This window comes from Salmo trutta, chromosome 28 (assembly GCF_901001165.1).
Source record: "Salmo trutta chromosome 28, fSalTru1.1, whole genome shotgun sequence".
Taxonomy (NCBI): Eukaryota; Metazoa; Chordata; class Actinopteri; order Salmoniformes; family Salmonidae; genus Salmo; species Salmo trutta.
This window is the reverse complement of record NC_042984.1, coordinates 31,883,040-31,897,745: the sequence shown is the minus strand read 5'-3', so window position 1 is coordinate 31,897,745 and position 14,706 is coordinate 31,883,040.

Below are 14,706 nucleotides of genomic sequence, written 5' to 3'. Positions count from 1 at the left end.
ATTAACTCTATATATTAAAATGCAGACGATTGAATGTCATAAATTCTGTATGAAATTGAACTTATCCACATGTGGATTGCAATTTCATTCCAATTTGCAATAAATGTCCACTATAACATAAAAAATGAGCTGGAGTGAACAAAAATAAATAGGCCAGTGTTTCCCCTGTTATTGCATAGGTGGGACTGCCCTTACGAATACAGTTTCTAATAGAGTTTGGCTTCTGTTGGTTGGTTTGACAAAATTGACAAGTTTGGTGCCTAATTGTTAAGTTCTCATCAGCTCATCAACAACACAGTAAAATTGACTGCACATTCAAATAGACCCTAGATAAAATTATGCATCTGGATTGTCACCTCTAAACAAAAAATTCCAACAACGCCTTCCTGAAGGCTGCAACTGACCTAGCAGAACTAGTATTTTTTAGACTCACCAAATCTCTCTTATTTCAGAGGTAATCAAAACCGTGCCTTTGAGGTAAGCAGTGCTGCAGATTTTATTTTCTCCCTGGTGATTTTAATCAAGTCATTGTAATGTCATTGACTAATCAAAGCCCACTCACCTGGGGCCTCATCTATAAATGTTGCGTAGGCACAAAAGAAGGCGTATGCCACTTTCTAAATGTAATTTGTCCTACTGTTCACCTTATTATTTATGAGAATACATTTCATAACATGCAAGTATTGTTTAATAACTACAGATCCAATGAAATACGATTCCCGATTAAACTGGACAACATATCTGAGGGGTTCTTTAGCAAAAACAGATATCTCTGTTTGTATTTATTATCCTAAGTCATGTTTTTTGTGTGTTTTTTTTTGTGTGCACTCCAGGGAACTCTTCCTATATAATACGTGAGAGGTAATATTTGTATTTATTTTACACAATGGTATCAATTTCAAAGCGTTTCTCGAGTTTCATCCTTATGCCATCAGAGTCGCAGTTTCTCATTTCTCCAGTTTATGTGCGTAGGTATGGGTCAACGTGTCCGTGGAGGACCACACATTCTCCTGTCAAGTTTTAGTCTGATCCAATGAATCATTGCATTTCTGTTCAAATGTTAGTATCAAGACTGCCCAAATGTGCCTAATTTGTTTATTAATAACTTTTCATGTTCAAAATTGTGCACACTTCAAACAATAGCATGGTATTATTTCACTGTAATAGCTACTGTAAATTGGACAGTGCAGTTAGATTAACAAGAATTTAAGATTTCTGCCAATATCAGATATGTCTATGTCCTGGAAAATGTTATTGTTACTTACAACCTCATGCTAATTGCATTAGCCTACGTTAGCTCAACCGTCCAGCGGATGGGACACCGATCCCGGAGTTAAACTGATGCCGTGTACGATGCCTCAGTCGGGCAGATATGAGTGCACAGTTTCATATATTGTTATCACATGTTCGTTGCGCAGCACTGTCAATGTGATAATGGCCCTGTCGTTGTCAGTTACAATCAGGGTAATCACCACACCTGAAGGTATTACGCAATTGGGTAGCTGTGACAATCAAATGGGTGGATATAAAAAGGCATGCAATTACAATGCGTAATGACGCACAATGGCTGCTTTGGCACTTTTGGAAGATTTGGCGAATGGAAGAATTCAGTGAGCGAATTTTCAGAGACCAGCACAATTTACTGGCCAATGATGATGAGTGGCTTATGAGCCGGTTCCGATTACCAAGAGCTGTTCTCTTGGATCACTGCTGTAGTGGGCCCAGCGTTACAGAGAAGCACCCACACTTCAACTCCTTGGCAACCTCGTTAATAGCATCGATGGTGTCTCTTTGCATTTTCAGGACTGCATCTGTGAGGACACTGCCGCTGGAGGGTTGTGACGCACGTGGTGCAGTGGAGACAGGGGGCTGGGCGACTCAGCTCCTGCTCAGCTGCTGCACCACCGCCCCCTGCTGGAAAACGCAGCGACTTAAAAACAATAGAAAATGTCACCATTGTTTGTGTAAATAAATGTTTAAACACAACTTGAATGCATTTGGTTTACTCTTTTCAAACGAGGGAACACTAATTACATACCTGGATCATCCGGTGCGTCTTGCATGTCCGTGTCCCCCTCCACCTCCGTCACTACTCAGGAGGGATTCCCCTATAATACTGGCAAGGCGCTGATCAAGGGGGTTGAGCTACGGTGTCCCCTTTCCCCCGCCTGTGGCACAAACACTTTGTCTGTGTACGGCTATGCACCTTATGGCCTCCGCTTTTATGTCGGACCACTTCTTTTTTATTTCTGAGAGGGCACCTTCTGAGCCAGCAGCAGTAACAGTGTCCTGCCACATGCTGCCACTAACGCCTTGTTGGCATTTGTAATGCCCACACTGTGTCCACCAAACAATATATTTTTTCTTGCTTCAACTTCCCCTACAAGAACATTCATTTCACACGGGGTGAAATTTCTTTTTTTTAGCTTTTCTGTCGGGATTTGCCATCATTGACGTCATGCAGTCAGTATGGATGAATATTAATTACGGGCGTTTCATTATTTATAGGCAACTATGGGCGTTAAAAGGGTGGGACAAGACCCTCGCTCACGTGCGGCAAATTTAGAGTTGATTGTGATTTATAAAGGGAAACCGGCGTGTGTTATAAATCAGAATATTTTTGTGCGTAAGCACTTTCTGTGTTTCGTCCTCATGCCATCTTTTGACGTGAATCCTCCGCACAGTTTTATAAATGAGGCCCCTGGTGTCCCAGGTCTAAATCGGTCCAGGTCCTAGATTGGAGGAAGGATGAAAACCAGCAGTTCTGCAGACACTGATTAGACATGCATTAGCTTCATTCTCCACCTGAGTGCACTATGTCCCAATGTATAGAAGAAGATTGACATCACTTTCTCCGTCTGACAGCATCTGATGCTGCAGACTACATCTATCAAAGAATACCTTGCTTTGTTTGATAATATATAATTATGTGGCTCATTATACAACTGCAGATAGTAGAAAATAGTAGTAAATGTTATAATAAGTAAAAGTGGTTAACATTTGGAGGCTTGTTGAATCCGTTGTATCCTAGATAGGTCTACACTTACATTGACCTTGCTTTCTTCACAAACTTATGAGTGTTTATTTGCATGTTTTAATTTTTAAACATGCAATATTTTTTTGCAGTACTACTGTATGTTCCTTTGGTGGATTCATTTTCGTAGTTTACAGACAAAAAAGAAAGGAACAAACACAGCAGACCAATTTAACCCACAATGGCTGTTTGGGGAATGTCTTTATTGCGTCCAACACTTACCAGACCTGTTTTCTCAACAATTGTCAATTGAGCCACAAGCTGCCTTGCATTAATCCAGCACCTACAGTACACTGATAGAGAGACTGTTCTCATGGCATATCTCCTGCTTTCATATTCATGTCAACATACAGAACATTATGGTCTAAATGGACAAGTTCTGGCCTGGTTTAGATCTTATCTGTCGGAAAGATATCAGTTTGTCTCTGTGAATGGTTTGTCCTCTGACAAATCAATTGTACATTTCGGTGTTCCTCAAGGTTCCGTTTTAGGACCACTATTGTTTTCACTATATATTTTACCTCTTGGGGATGTCATTCGAAAACATAATGTTAAATTTCACTGCTATGCGGACGACACACAGCTGTACATTTCAATGAAACGTGGTGAAGCCCCAAAATTGCCCTCGCTAGAAGCCTGTGTTTCAGACGTAAGGAAGTGGATGGCTGCAAACTTTCTACTTTTAAACTCGGACAAAACAGAGATGCTTGTTCTAGGTCCCAAGAAACAAAGAGATCTTCTGTTGAATCTGACAATTAATCTGGATGGTTGTACAGTCGTCTCAAATAAAACTGTGAAGGACCTCGGCGTTACTCTGGACCCTGATCTCTCTTTTGAAGAACATATCAAGACTGTTTCAAGGACTGCTTTTTTCCATCTACGTAACATTGCAAAAATCAGAAACTTTCTGTCCAAAAATGACGCAGAAAAATGAATCCATGCTTTTATTACTTCTAGGCTGGACTACTGCAATGCTCTACTTTCCGGCTACCCAGAAAAAGCACTAAACAAACTTCACTTAGTGCTAAATACGGCTGCTAGAATCCTGACTAGAACCAAAAAATGTGATCATATTACTCCAGTGCTAGCCTCCCTACACTGGCTTCCTGTTAAGGCAAGGGCTGATTTCAAGGTTTTACTGCTAACCTACAAAGCATTACATGGGCTTGCTCCTACCTATCTTTCCGATTTGGTCCTGCCGTACATACCTACACGTACGCTACGGTCACAAGACGCAGGCCTCCTAATTGTCCCTAGAATTTCTAAGCAAACGGCTGGAGGTAGGGCTTTCTCCTATAGAGCTCCATTTTTATGGAATGGTCTGCCTACCCATGTGAGAGACGCAGAATCAGTCTCAACCTTTAAGTCTTTACTGAAGACTTATCTCTTCAGTAGGTCCTATGATTAAGTATAGTCTGGCCCAGGAGTGTGAAGGTGAACAGAAAGGCTGGAGCAACGAACCGCCCTTGCTGTCTCTGCCTTGCCGGTTCCCCTCTTTCCACTGGGATTCTCTGCCTCTAACCCTATTACAGGGGCTGAGTCACTGACTTACTGGTGTTCTTCCATGCCGTCCATGGGAGGGGTGCGTCACTTGAGTGGGTTGAGTCACTGACGTGGTCTTCCTGTCTGGGTTGGCGCCCCCCCCCCCTTGGGTTGTGCCATGGCGGAGATCTTTGTGGGCTATACTCGGCCTTGTCTTCGGACGGTAAGTTGGTGTTTGTAGACATCCCTCTAGTGGTGTGGGGGCTGTGCTTTGGCAAAGTGGGTGGGGTTATATCCTGCCTGTTTGGCCCTGTCCGGGGGTATCATCGGATGGGGCCACAGTGTCTTCTGATCCCTCCTGTCTCAGCCTCCAGTATTTATGCTGCAGTAGTTTATGTGTCGGGGGGCTAGGGTCAGTCTGTTACATCTGGAGTATTCTCTTGTCTTATCCGGTGTCCTGTGTGAATTTAAATATGCTCTCTCTATTTCTCTCTTTCTTTCTTTCTCTCGGAGGACCTGAGCCCTAGGACCATGCCTCGGGACTACCTGGCATGATGACTCCTTGCTGTCCCCAGTCCACCTGGCCATGCTGCTGCTCCAGTTCCCACTGTTCTGCCTGCGGCTACGGAACCCTGACCTGTTCACCGGACGTGCTTGTTGCACCCTCGACAACTACTATGATTATTATTATTTGACCATGCTGGTCATTTATGAACATTTTAACATCTTGACCATGTTCTGTTATAATATCCACCCGGCACAGCCAGAAGAGGACTGGCCACCCCTCATAGTCTGGTTCCTCTCTAGGTTTCTTCCTAGGTTTTTGGCCTTTCTAGGGAGTTTTTCCTAGGGAGTTTTTCCTAGCCACCGTGCTTCTTTCACATGCATTGCTTGCTGTTTGGGGTTTTAGGCAGGGTTTCTGTACAGCACTTTGAGATTTCAGCTGATATACGAAGGGCTATATAAATAAATTTGATTTGATTTATTTGAGAGGGCTATATGAATACCTACACATGTGAGACCGTCATATCGTTGGAGACGCTTTTTATCATGTGATCTATGAGCAGGCGAGGTTCTTTTCATGTTGTCGGTCAGTTGGTTATCTACAGGGGGTTGTTCCGATATCAAAACTCTGTAGGCCAAACTAGAGATTGTGATGGTAGTAAGAGGCCGTGACTGGAGCTGCTGCTGCTCTCACACACTTGACTGTAAACTGGGCTCAAGAGCCTGACCTCCCCACCTTTGCAATATAAGCAAAAGTAGCCTATGAGGTGCATGTGCCGGTTGACCTAAGGGGATTCCATGGAGAAGAAAGATAATTTATAGGCTATGGCAGAATTGTAAACTCTGTAAGTATGGATGTACTTGATGTGTCAGTCTCGCAGCATTGGAGCATTTTTTGTGGGATGTGTGGTAGAATTTGACTCAATAGTTCTGCGTTTGCTTAATGTTCACGTCTCGTGAGTATATTTGTTGTACATCAATCAATTATTGTAACTAAAAAAAAAGCATCAGAATAATACGTAATCATTCATTTAAAAAAAAAAGGTAGAAAAAAAAGCTATACTTTCATATAAAAGTCTCACATTGTGCAATTTGGCTCAACCTCCCTTGACTTGTCAAGTTGAGTTGCAGGGATCAAATATTGCCACCACATGTCGAGACGAGTGCATGCATGCCATCTTTTGTGACTTCTGAGCAACGGGTTAACCATATGATAAATGTCAGTGGCCCTCTGCCAAGATGAGGACTACTTTTACACACTACTACTTTAAGGTTAACACACTACTTAATCCTTCTTCTACACCAGTAATAGGGCAGGACCCAATATATTCTGACCTGAAAGCAAAGTTCACCCAATTTTAAAGGTGTAATATGTAACTTTCTGGGCGACCTGACCAAACTCACATTCTTATTCAAAGCAAGTCTAAGAAGCTGTAGATTTGTTTTATGTGCGCTATTGCTATGCTTCATTTCTTCCATTTCATTTTTGCGTCTTTAACTTTCGATTTTGTACACCAGCTCTAAACAGCTGAAAATATTTTTGGTTATGGAAAACATATTTCACAGCGGTTTAGATGGTACAATGATTCTCTACACAATGACCGCTTGTTTTGTCACAAACTGAAATTAGGTGAACTATTACAATTTTAGCAACCAGGAAATTGCACCTTTCAAATAGGCTACTCTCACAGATCTTGAGGCTGAATATGACTTACTAGGACTTTATGGGGCAAAGGATGATCTAAGAAATGGAGCTGTTGTTGGAGAAATCAGTAAAACTGGGACGAAACATGCCACTGATTTAAATGCATGGGAGAGTATCCTGTCGAGGCAGATACAGGCTCGTGGCAATGACACATGCACCATACTGTAGCCACAGAAGTGTGGGGGGCTGAGGGCCTACAATGCCACTGTGTATCAGGGCCCCATCAATGTACAGTGTTTTGGCCAAACAATAGGCGTCTCTTACAGACACTGAGTGTCACACGACGGCGATCCATGTTCCAAGCTGCCAGGCACAAAACCGTGCCTCTCATGACAGTACAGTCATGTCATTGGAACAGAAAAACACTTCTATATATCCCAGCCCACCAGATGTGCAGCCAAAGGACACGCCCACACGAACGTGCACAAAGACATGTACGTGCACAAAAACACACACACACTTATACAAACACACATACCACCTGTCCTGGAATCCTATTTTGATGGTAGAAAAGCTAGGTGTTGTCCGGAGTGGAGGTTGGTTCACCTTTTAATTTTTTTAAACGTCGCAGACACCCCGGCATATTGTATCATAAATTGGGCTTAAGTCTCCTAACTCCCATGGTCCTAGTTCCCTTAAAACATAACAAATTTACATACACACCACAAGCAGTGCTCTGCCTGTCACGTCTCCTATACACACAGACACATAGACACACGTGCATGCGCGCCCATGCACAAACACACACACCCTCTGCCCCAGCTGTCTGCTGCACTCAAGGCCTATGGGCTGACATTCTCTCCATTACATCAGGATCTCATGTACTTTCATATTCAGGCATGTGTCACTCCCTCTCATGTGCACACGCTGGCCCATCAAGCCCACGGCAGAGCAGGCCAGGCATTCATGCCAACTCCCTGTGGAGGATATGGGCATACTAGCCACATGCATGGAAAAATGCACACATTCTTGACATGGATGACCTGCTGACACAGGGAAATATGTGCCCACTTAAGATTGTAATGTACATTGGTCCAAATGATGGTCGGGAAATATTCGGTTATTTTTTTGTCATGTAGAATAGATAGTATTGTCTGCTGAGACTTTTAACATGAAATTATCTTTATAATGATTATAACCCCTCTATGCTATTTTTTTGTTATTTTGCCACCTAAGTAAACATAAATTAATTGTTGTATATTTTAAATACACATACACAATGTCAAACACAAGTAGACTGGTATAAAATGACTTTATTAATGTATGTGCCATGTTTTCCTTCATAGTTTTCCTCAAACTCAATTTCCCCCAAATCAACTAACATCCTTCGTTTTGAAGAATCAATTGATGGATATAACTTTCGATATGCTCCTTTTGTTATCTGCCTCAGTGAACATCGATTCATACAAATTATTAATTCATTTTTGTATATTTGAAATACACAAATACAATGATATACACTGAACAAAAATATAAACGCAACATGTAAAGTGTTGGTCCCATGTCTCATGAGCTGTAAAAAAAGATCCCAGAAAGGTTTTATACGCACAAAAAGCTTATTTATCTCAAAGTTGTGCACAAACTTCTTTACATCCCTGTTAGTGAGCATTTCTTCTTTACCATGATAAACCATCCACCTGACAGGTGTGGCATATCAATAATCTGATCATTGGGAACAATAAAAGCCCACTCTAAAATGTGCAGTTTTGTTACATAACACAATGCCACAAGTTTTGAGGGAGTGTGTAGTTGGGATGTTGACTGTAGGAATGTCCACCAGAGCTGTTGTCAGAGAATTGTATGTTCATTTATCTACCATATGCCACCTCCAACGTAGTTTTAGAGAATTTGCAAACCACATGTATGAACTGCAAACCACATGTATGAACTGCAAACCACATGTATTAAGTCGTGTGGGCAAGTGGTTTGCTGATGTCAACGTTGTGAACAGAGTGCCCCATGGTGGCGGTGGGGTTATGGTATGGGCAGGCATAAACTACAGACAACAAACACAATTGCATTTTATTGTTGGCAATTTGAATGCACAAAAATATCGTAATGAGATCCTGAGGGCATTGTAAGACCCATTTTTTTAAAGGTATCTTTGACCAACAGATGCATATCTGTATTCCCAGTCATGTGAAATCCATAGATTAGGGCCAAATAAATGTATTTAAATTGACTGATTTCCTCATATGAACATGTTCAGTATACATAACTAGTACTGTAGCAAGTAGTACTGTTATAAAATGTATTTTTTTATTTTTATGATGAACATTTGAATAAATGTTTTACAATATACAATACACATAATATACCAGACGATCACACCACAGCTATCAGCAATCATGACAATACAAACAAAAGCTACAACTTTTACCGAAACAATAGAAGTACTTACATACTCTCAAGAGTTTAGATCATAATTAACAGGGTACACAAAGTTATATTCGTACAGGGAGGAGTTAACAATACAATATTATCATGTTATACTCATAAGACAATGTCCTCCCCTCTTCCTTACCAACTAGGTCAATTATTTAGCATGAAGAATTGTTAAGATCTGTTAGAGCTTGGCATTTTCCAGCCCTCTTTTCAACTGTGGAGGCCCAATCTTTGTTTATCACAGCCACTGATCGCTCTAGACTGGCAGTATCTTGAAAATATGATAACTACGTTTGTGGTGAGAGGATTGTGAGAAAAATGACTTTATTTATGTATGTGCCCTATTTACCTTCCTAGTTTACCTCAAACTCCAGTCTGGCCTCAGAGCCATACGAAATATACTTTGCATATTTCTGAGCACCTCCAAGACGTATGATACCTACTAATGGTCTAGTTACTCGAGACAGAAACGAAAGTAGGGAGGTTGGTCGGGGAGGATGGGTGGATGTAATCCGCGACAGTGTAGCAATCCAAAGGTTGCATGCTCAAGTTGCGTTGGGGACAACAGTAGCATTTTAGCTAACTCTTCCCCTAACCCTTATTCTAAACCTAACCCAATTCACCTAACCTGTTACGTAAATTCACCTAACATTTGTCGTTTTAGTTCTCCTAACCTTTGTTTTTAGTTCCCCTAACCACTAACATAAATTATCCTCGTAATTGTTGTTTATTATTATTACCTTTAATTACCTGTCTCCTCCCCATCATCTACACTGATTGAAGTGGATTTAACATGTGACATAAATAAAGGATTATAGCTTTCACTTGGATTCACCTAATCAGTCTATGTCATGGAAAGAGCAGGTGTCCTTAATGTTTTGTATACTCAGCGTATATGCCATTTAGCAGAAGCTTTTATTCAAAGCGACTTAGTCATGCATACAAACATTTTACCCACGGGTAGTCCCGTGAATTTAACCTATGATTCTGGTGTTGCAAGCACCATGCCCTACCAACTAAGCTACAGAGGACCACCTAACCTCTGTGCAGTAGATGCTGGACAAGCTAGGTTGTTTTGTAGCACAAACACAATTTTATAAATGAACTCAGCAAACTATGTTTATTTTCAGCAAACTTAACATGTGTAAATATTTGTATGAACATAAGATTCAACAACTGAGACATAAACTGAACAAGTTCCACAGACATGTGACAAACAGATATGGAATAATGTGTCCATGAACAAAGGGGGGGTCAAAAGTAACAGTAACAGTCAGTATCTGGTGTGGCCACCAGCTGCATTAAGTACTGCAGTGCATCTCCTTCTCATGGACTGTACCAGATTTGCCAGTTCTTGCTGTGAGATGTTACCCCACTCTTCCACCAAGGCACCTGCAAGTTCCCGGACATTTCTGGGGGGAATGGCCCTAGCCCTCACCCTCCGATCCAACAGGTCCCAGACGTGCTCAATGGGATTGAGATCAGGGATCTTCGCTGTCCATGGTAGAACACTGACATTCCTGTCTTGCAGGAAATCACGCACAGAACGAGCAGTATGGCTGGTGGCATTGTCATGCTGGAGGGTCATATCAGGATGAGCCTGCAGGAAGGGTACCACATGAGGGAGGAGGATGTTTTCCTTGTAAAGCACAGCGTTGAGATTTCCTGCAATGACTTCAAGCTCAGCCCAATGATGCTGTGACTCACCGCCCAGACCATGACGGACCCTCAACCTCCAAATTGATTCCGCTCCAGAGTACAGAGTGCTCATTCCTTCGACGATGAATGCAAATACAACCATCACCCCTGGTGTGACAAAACCGTGACTCATCAGTGAAGAGCACTTTTTACCAGTCCTGACTGGTCCAGCGACGGTGGGTTTGTGCCCATAGGCGACGTTGTTGCTGGTGATGTCTGGTGAGGACCTGCCTTACAACAGGCCTACAAGCCCTCAGTCCAGCCTCTCTCAGCCTATTGCAGACAGTCTGAGCACTGATGGAGGGATTGTGCGTTCCTGGTGTAACTCGGGCAGTTGTTGTTGCCATCCTGTACCTGTTCCGCAGGTGTGATGTTCGGATGTACCGATCCTGTGCAGGTGTTGTTACACGTGGTCTGCCACTGCGAGGACGATCAGTTGTCCGTCCTGTCTCCCTGTAGCGCTGTCTTAGGCGTCTCACGGTACGGACATTGCAATTTATTCCCCTGGCCACATCTGCAGTCCTCATTCCTCCTTGCAGCATGCCTAAGGCACGTTCACACAGATGAGCAGGGACCCTGGGCATCTTTCTTTTGGTGTTTTTCAAAGTCAGTAGAAAGGCCTCTTTTAGTGTCCTAAGTTTTCATGACTGTGACATTAATTGCCTACTGTCTGTAAGCTGACAGTGTCTTAACGATTGTTCCACAGGTGCATGTTCATTAATTGTTTATGTTTCATTGAACAAGCATGGCAAACAGTGTTTAAACCCTTTACAATCAAGATCTGTGAAGGAATTTGGATTTTTACGAATTATTTTTATTTTTTGCTGAGTTTATCATACATTTGCATACATACATGTACAAATGTTCTTACATTAATGCCAGGATGCAATCTGATCGCATGTTGTAGCGTGCTTGACATTTAAAGGTCATTTCCGATTGAGCTGACATATGCAGCGTTTACCGTGAATATCAAACTCTGCGATTGTGGGAACGCACATTGTCAACAACGCCTGGTTGGAATTGAACCCTGGCCTATAACACTATCACATTTCCAGTCACAAATTAACTCACTTCTGCATAGTGGGTGCTGGATAATCTAGTGTACATGTATTGTTTTTCTCCACAAGATCTATTGGGACGTTCTACTGGAACATTTCTGCTTGCCTGGGTTACTGTAGTGCTGCAAATTTTCCCTCTGTTCTGCCGTCCTGAGTCTACAGGCCTGTGAAACAGTCCGTTACCTAGTGAGCAGGACAGGGGCCTGTGGTTGGGGGCTGTGCATGTGTGTGAGTAGTGAGGTTGGGGGGGGGGGGGGAGCAACCATAAAAACCCAGGCAGGAGGGTACAAGCACAAAGCTTTATTTCACACATACACACACACACAAAGCTCATGTTTACACCTGCACACGTAAGTGGGAGCTTATGAAGGAGATATTGTACATGTGAGGCAGCGAGTTGCATGTGTGTGTACATTTCAGTGTGGGTGGGTGTATCTGAGTGAATGTGTGTGCAGACGGACATGACAGATTTTTTTGTGTGGCTGTCTGTGCCTCTCTGGGCTTCTGCATGAGTGTTGCTTTTGTCTTTGTGTGTGTACTGCAGACGTGCGTGCATGTATTTGTACAGTATGTACCCGCATGTACCCGCATGTATACAGTGCATTCGGAAAGTATTCACACCCATGACTTTCTCCACATTTTGTTACGTTACAGCCACAATACCCTATAATAACAAAGCGAAAACAGGTTTAGACATTTTTACAAATTTATTAAAAATAGAAAACAAATACCTTACGATACTTACTTACTGATGTTTTTCAGCAGCAGGGACTGGAAGACTAATCAGGATCGAGGGAAAGATGATCGAAGCTAAGTACAGAGAGATCCTTGATGAAAACCTGCTCCAGAGCGCTCAGGACCTCATGAAGTCCCTCGATCCTGACTAGTCTTCCAGTGTCCCTGCTGCTGAAAAACATCCCCACAGCATGATGCTGCCACCACCATGCTTCATCGTATGGTTCGAGGTTTCCTCCAGACGTGACGCTTGGCATTCAGGTCAAAGAGTTCAATTAGATATTATATTAGACATTAGCAAATTCCAAGCAGGCTGTCATGGCCTTTTACTGAGGAGTGGCTTCCGTCTGGTCACTCTACCATAAAGGCCTGATTGGTGGAGTGCTGCAGAGATGGTTGTCCTTCTGGAAGTTTCTCCCATCTCCACAGAGGAACTCTGGAGCTTTGTCATAGTGACTATCAGGTTCTTGGTCACCTCCCTGACCAAGGCCCTTCTCCCCCGATTGCTCAGTTTAGCCGGGCGCCCAGCTCTAGGAAGAGTCTTGGTGGTTCCAAACTCATTTAAGAATGATGGAGGCCACGGAGTTCTTGGGGATCTTCAATGCTGCAGACATTTTTTGGTACCCTTCCCCAGATCTGTGCTTCGACACAATCCAGTCTCGGAGCTCTACGAACAAGTCCTTCGAACTCATGGCTTGTTATTTGCTCTGACATGCACTCTCAACTGTGAGACCTTATATAGACAGGTGTGTGCCTTCCAAATCATGTCCAATCAATTGAATTTACCACAAATGGACTCAGACGGGGGCGAAGGTTCACCTACAAAAGGACAACGATCCTAAGCACACAGCCAAGACAATGCAGGAGTGGCTTTGGGCCAAGTCTCTGAATGTCCTTGAGCAGCTGAGGCAAATCCTGGACTAGAACCCAATCTAACATCTCGGGAGAGACCTGAAAATAGCTGTGCAGCAACACTCCCCATCCAACCTGACAGAGCTTGAGAGGATCTGCAGTGAAGAATGGGAGAAACTCCCCAAATACAGGTGTGCCAAGCTTGTAGCGTCATACCCAAGAAGACTTGAGGCTGTAATCACTGCCAAAGGTGCTTCAACAAAGTACTGAGTAAAGGGTCTGAATACTTACGTATTATATTTATTTCAGTTTATTCTTATTTTTTTGCATAAAATGTATACAAATCTGTTTTTGCTTTGTCGTTATGGGGTAATGCGTGTAGATTGGTGAGGGAATTTTATAATTAATTTTCAATTTTAGAATAAGGCTGTAACGTAACAAAATGTGGAAAAAGTCAAGGTCTGAATACTTTCCGAATGCGTTGTATGAGAGTCAAGTGTTTGTCTCGGTACATTATAATGTATACAGTTGTGTTGTGTACATCTACATTGGATACATCAACATGAGGCCAGCCCAGGAAGTGACTCCAACCTGGAGCAATGTACAGAATTTGCCGTAGCACCTCCTGTGGGTCGTGGGGGGAAGCCCATTTAGGCTACATGTGTACTGGCAGAAGGAGAGCAGAGCTGGTGAGCTTCACAACAGCCCATAGCTTCTCCATCTTCTCCCTCTCAAAGGACTCCATTGTTCCCAGTGTGGAGAGAGAGAGAGAGCAGAGCTAAAGGGGGCTGAAGCTGGCGGACTGGGGCAGTGGGCGTTGGGACGCTGCCTAAAACCACATGGAGGAGAGAGCAAGACACAGGCCAGCTCTGTGTGCTTCACAGCTCACTGTTGGAGCGCTGCCCCAAGTTAGCAGTGTCGTACGAAAAACTCCACAACACATCATAAAAAATACACACCTAACTGTCAGAGAACCACCCTGGGTGTCGACAGCCAACCAACGGTCTCAACGGTCTCAAGCAACCCATACAACCATTTGACTGTTGTTTGTCTTGATTCACTGGAGCAGTGTTGTAATTTTGTGCATTACCTGACTGGACCAATCAGCTTTTGCCGTCGACTTCTGCAAGCTGGGCAGTGGTGTGTGCTACTTTTACACTAAAGTATGTGGGAAACAGTTTGAGGTAAAAATCGCAGTGTCATGAGCTAATTAATTCCTTGCCGTTTCACCACTACTTATTTGGTGTTCGGCA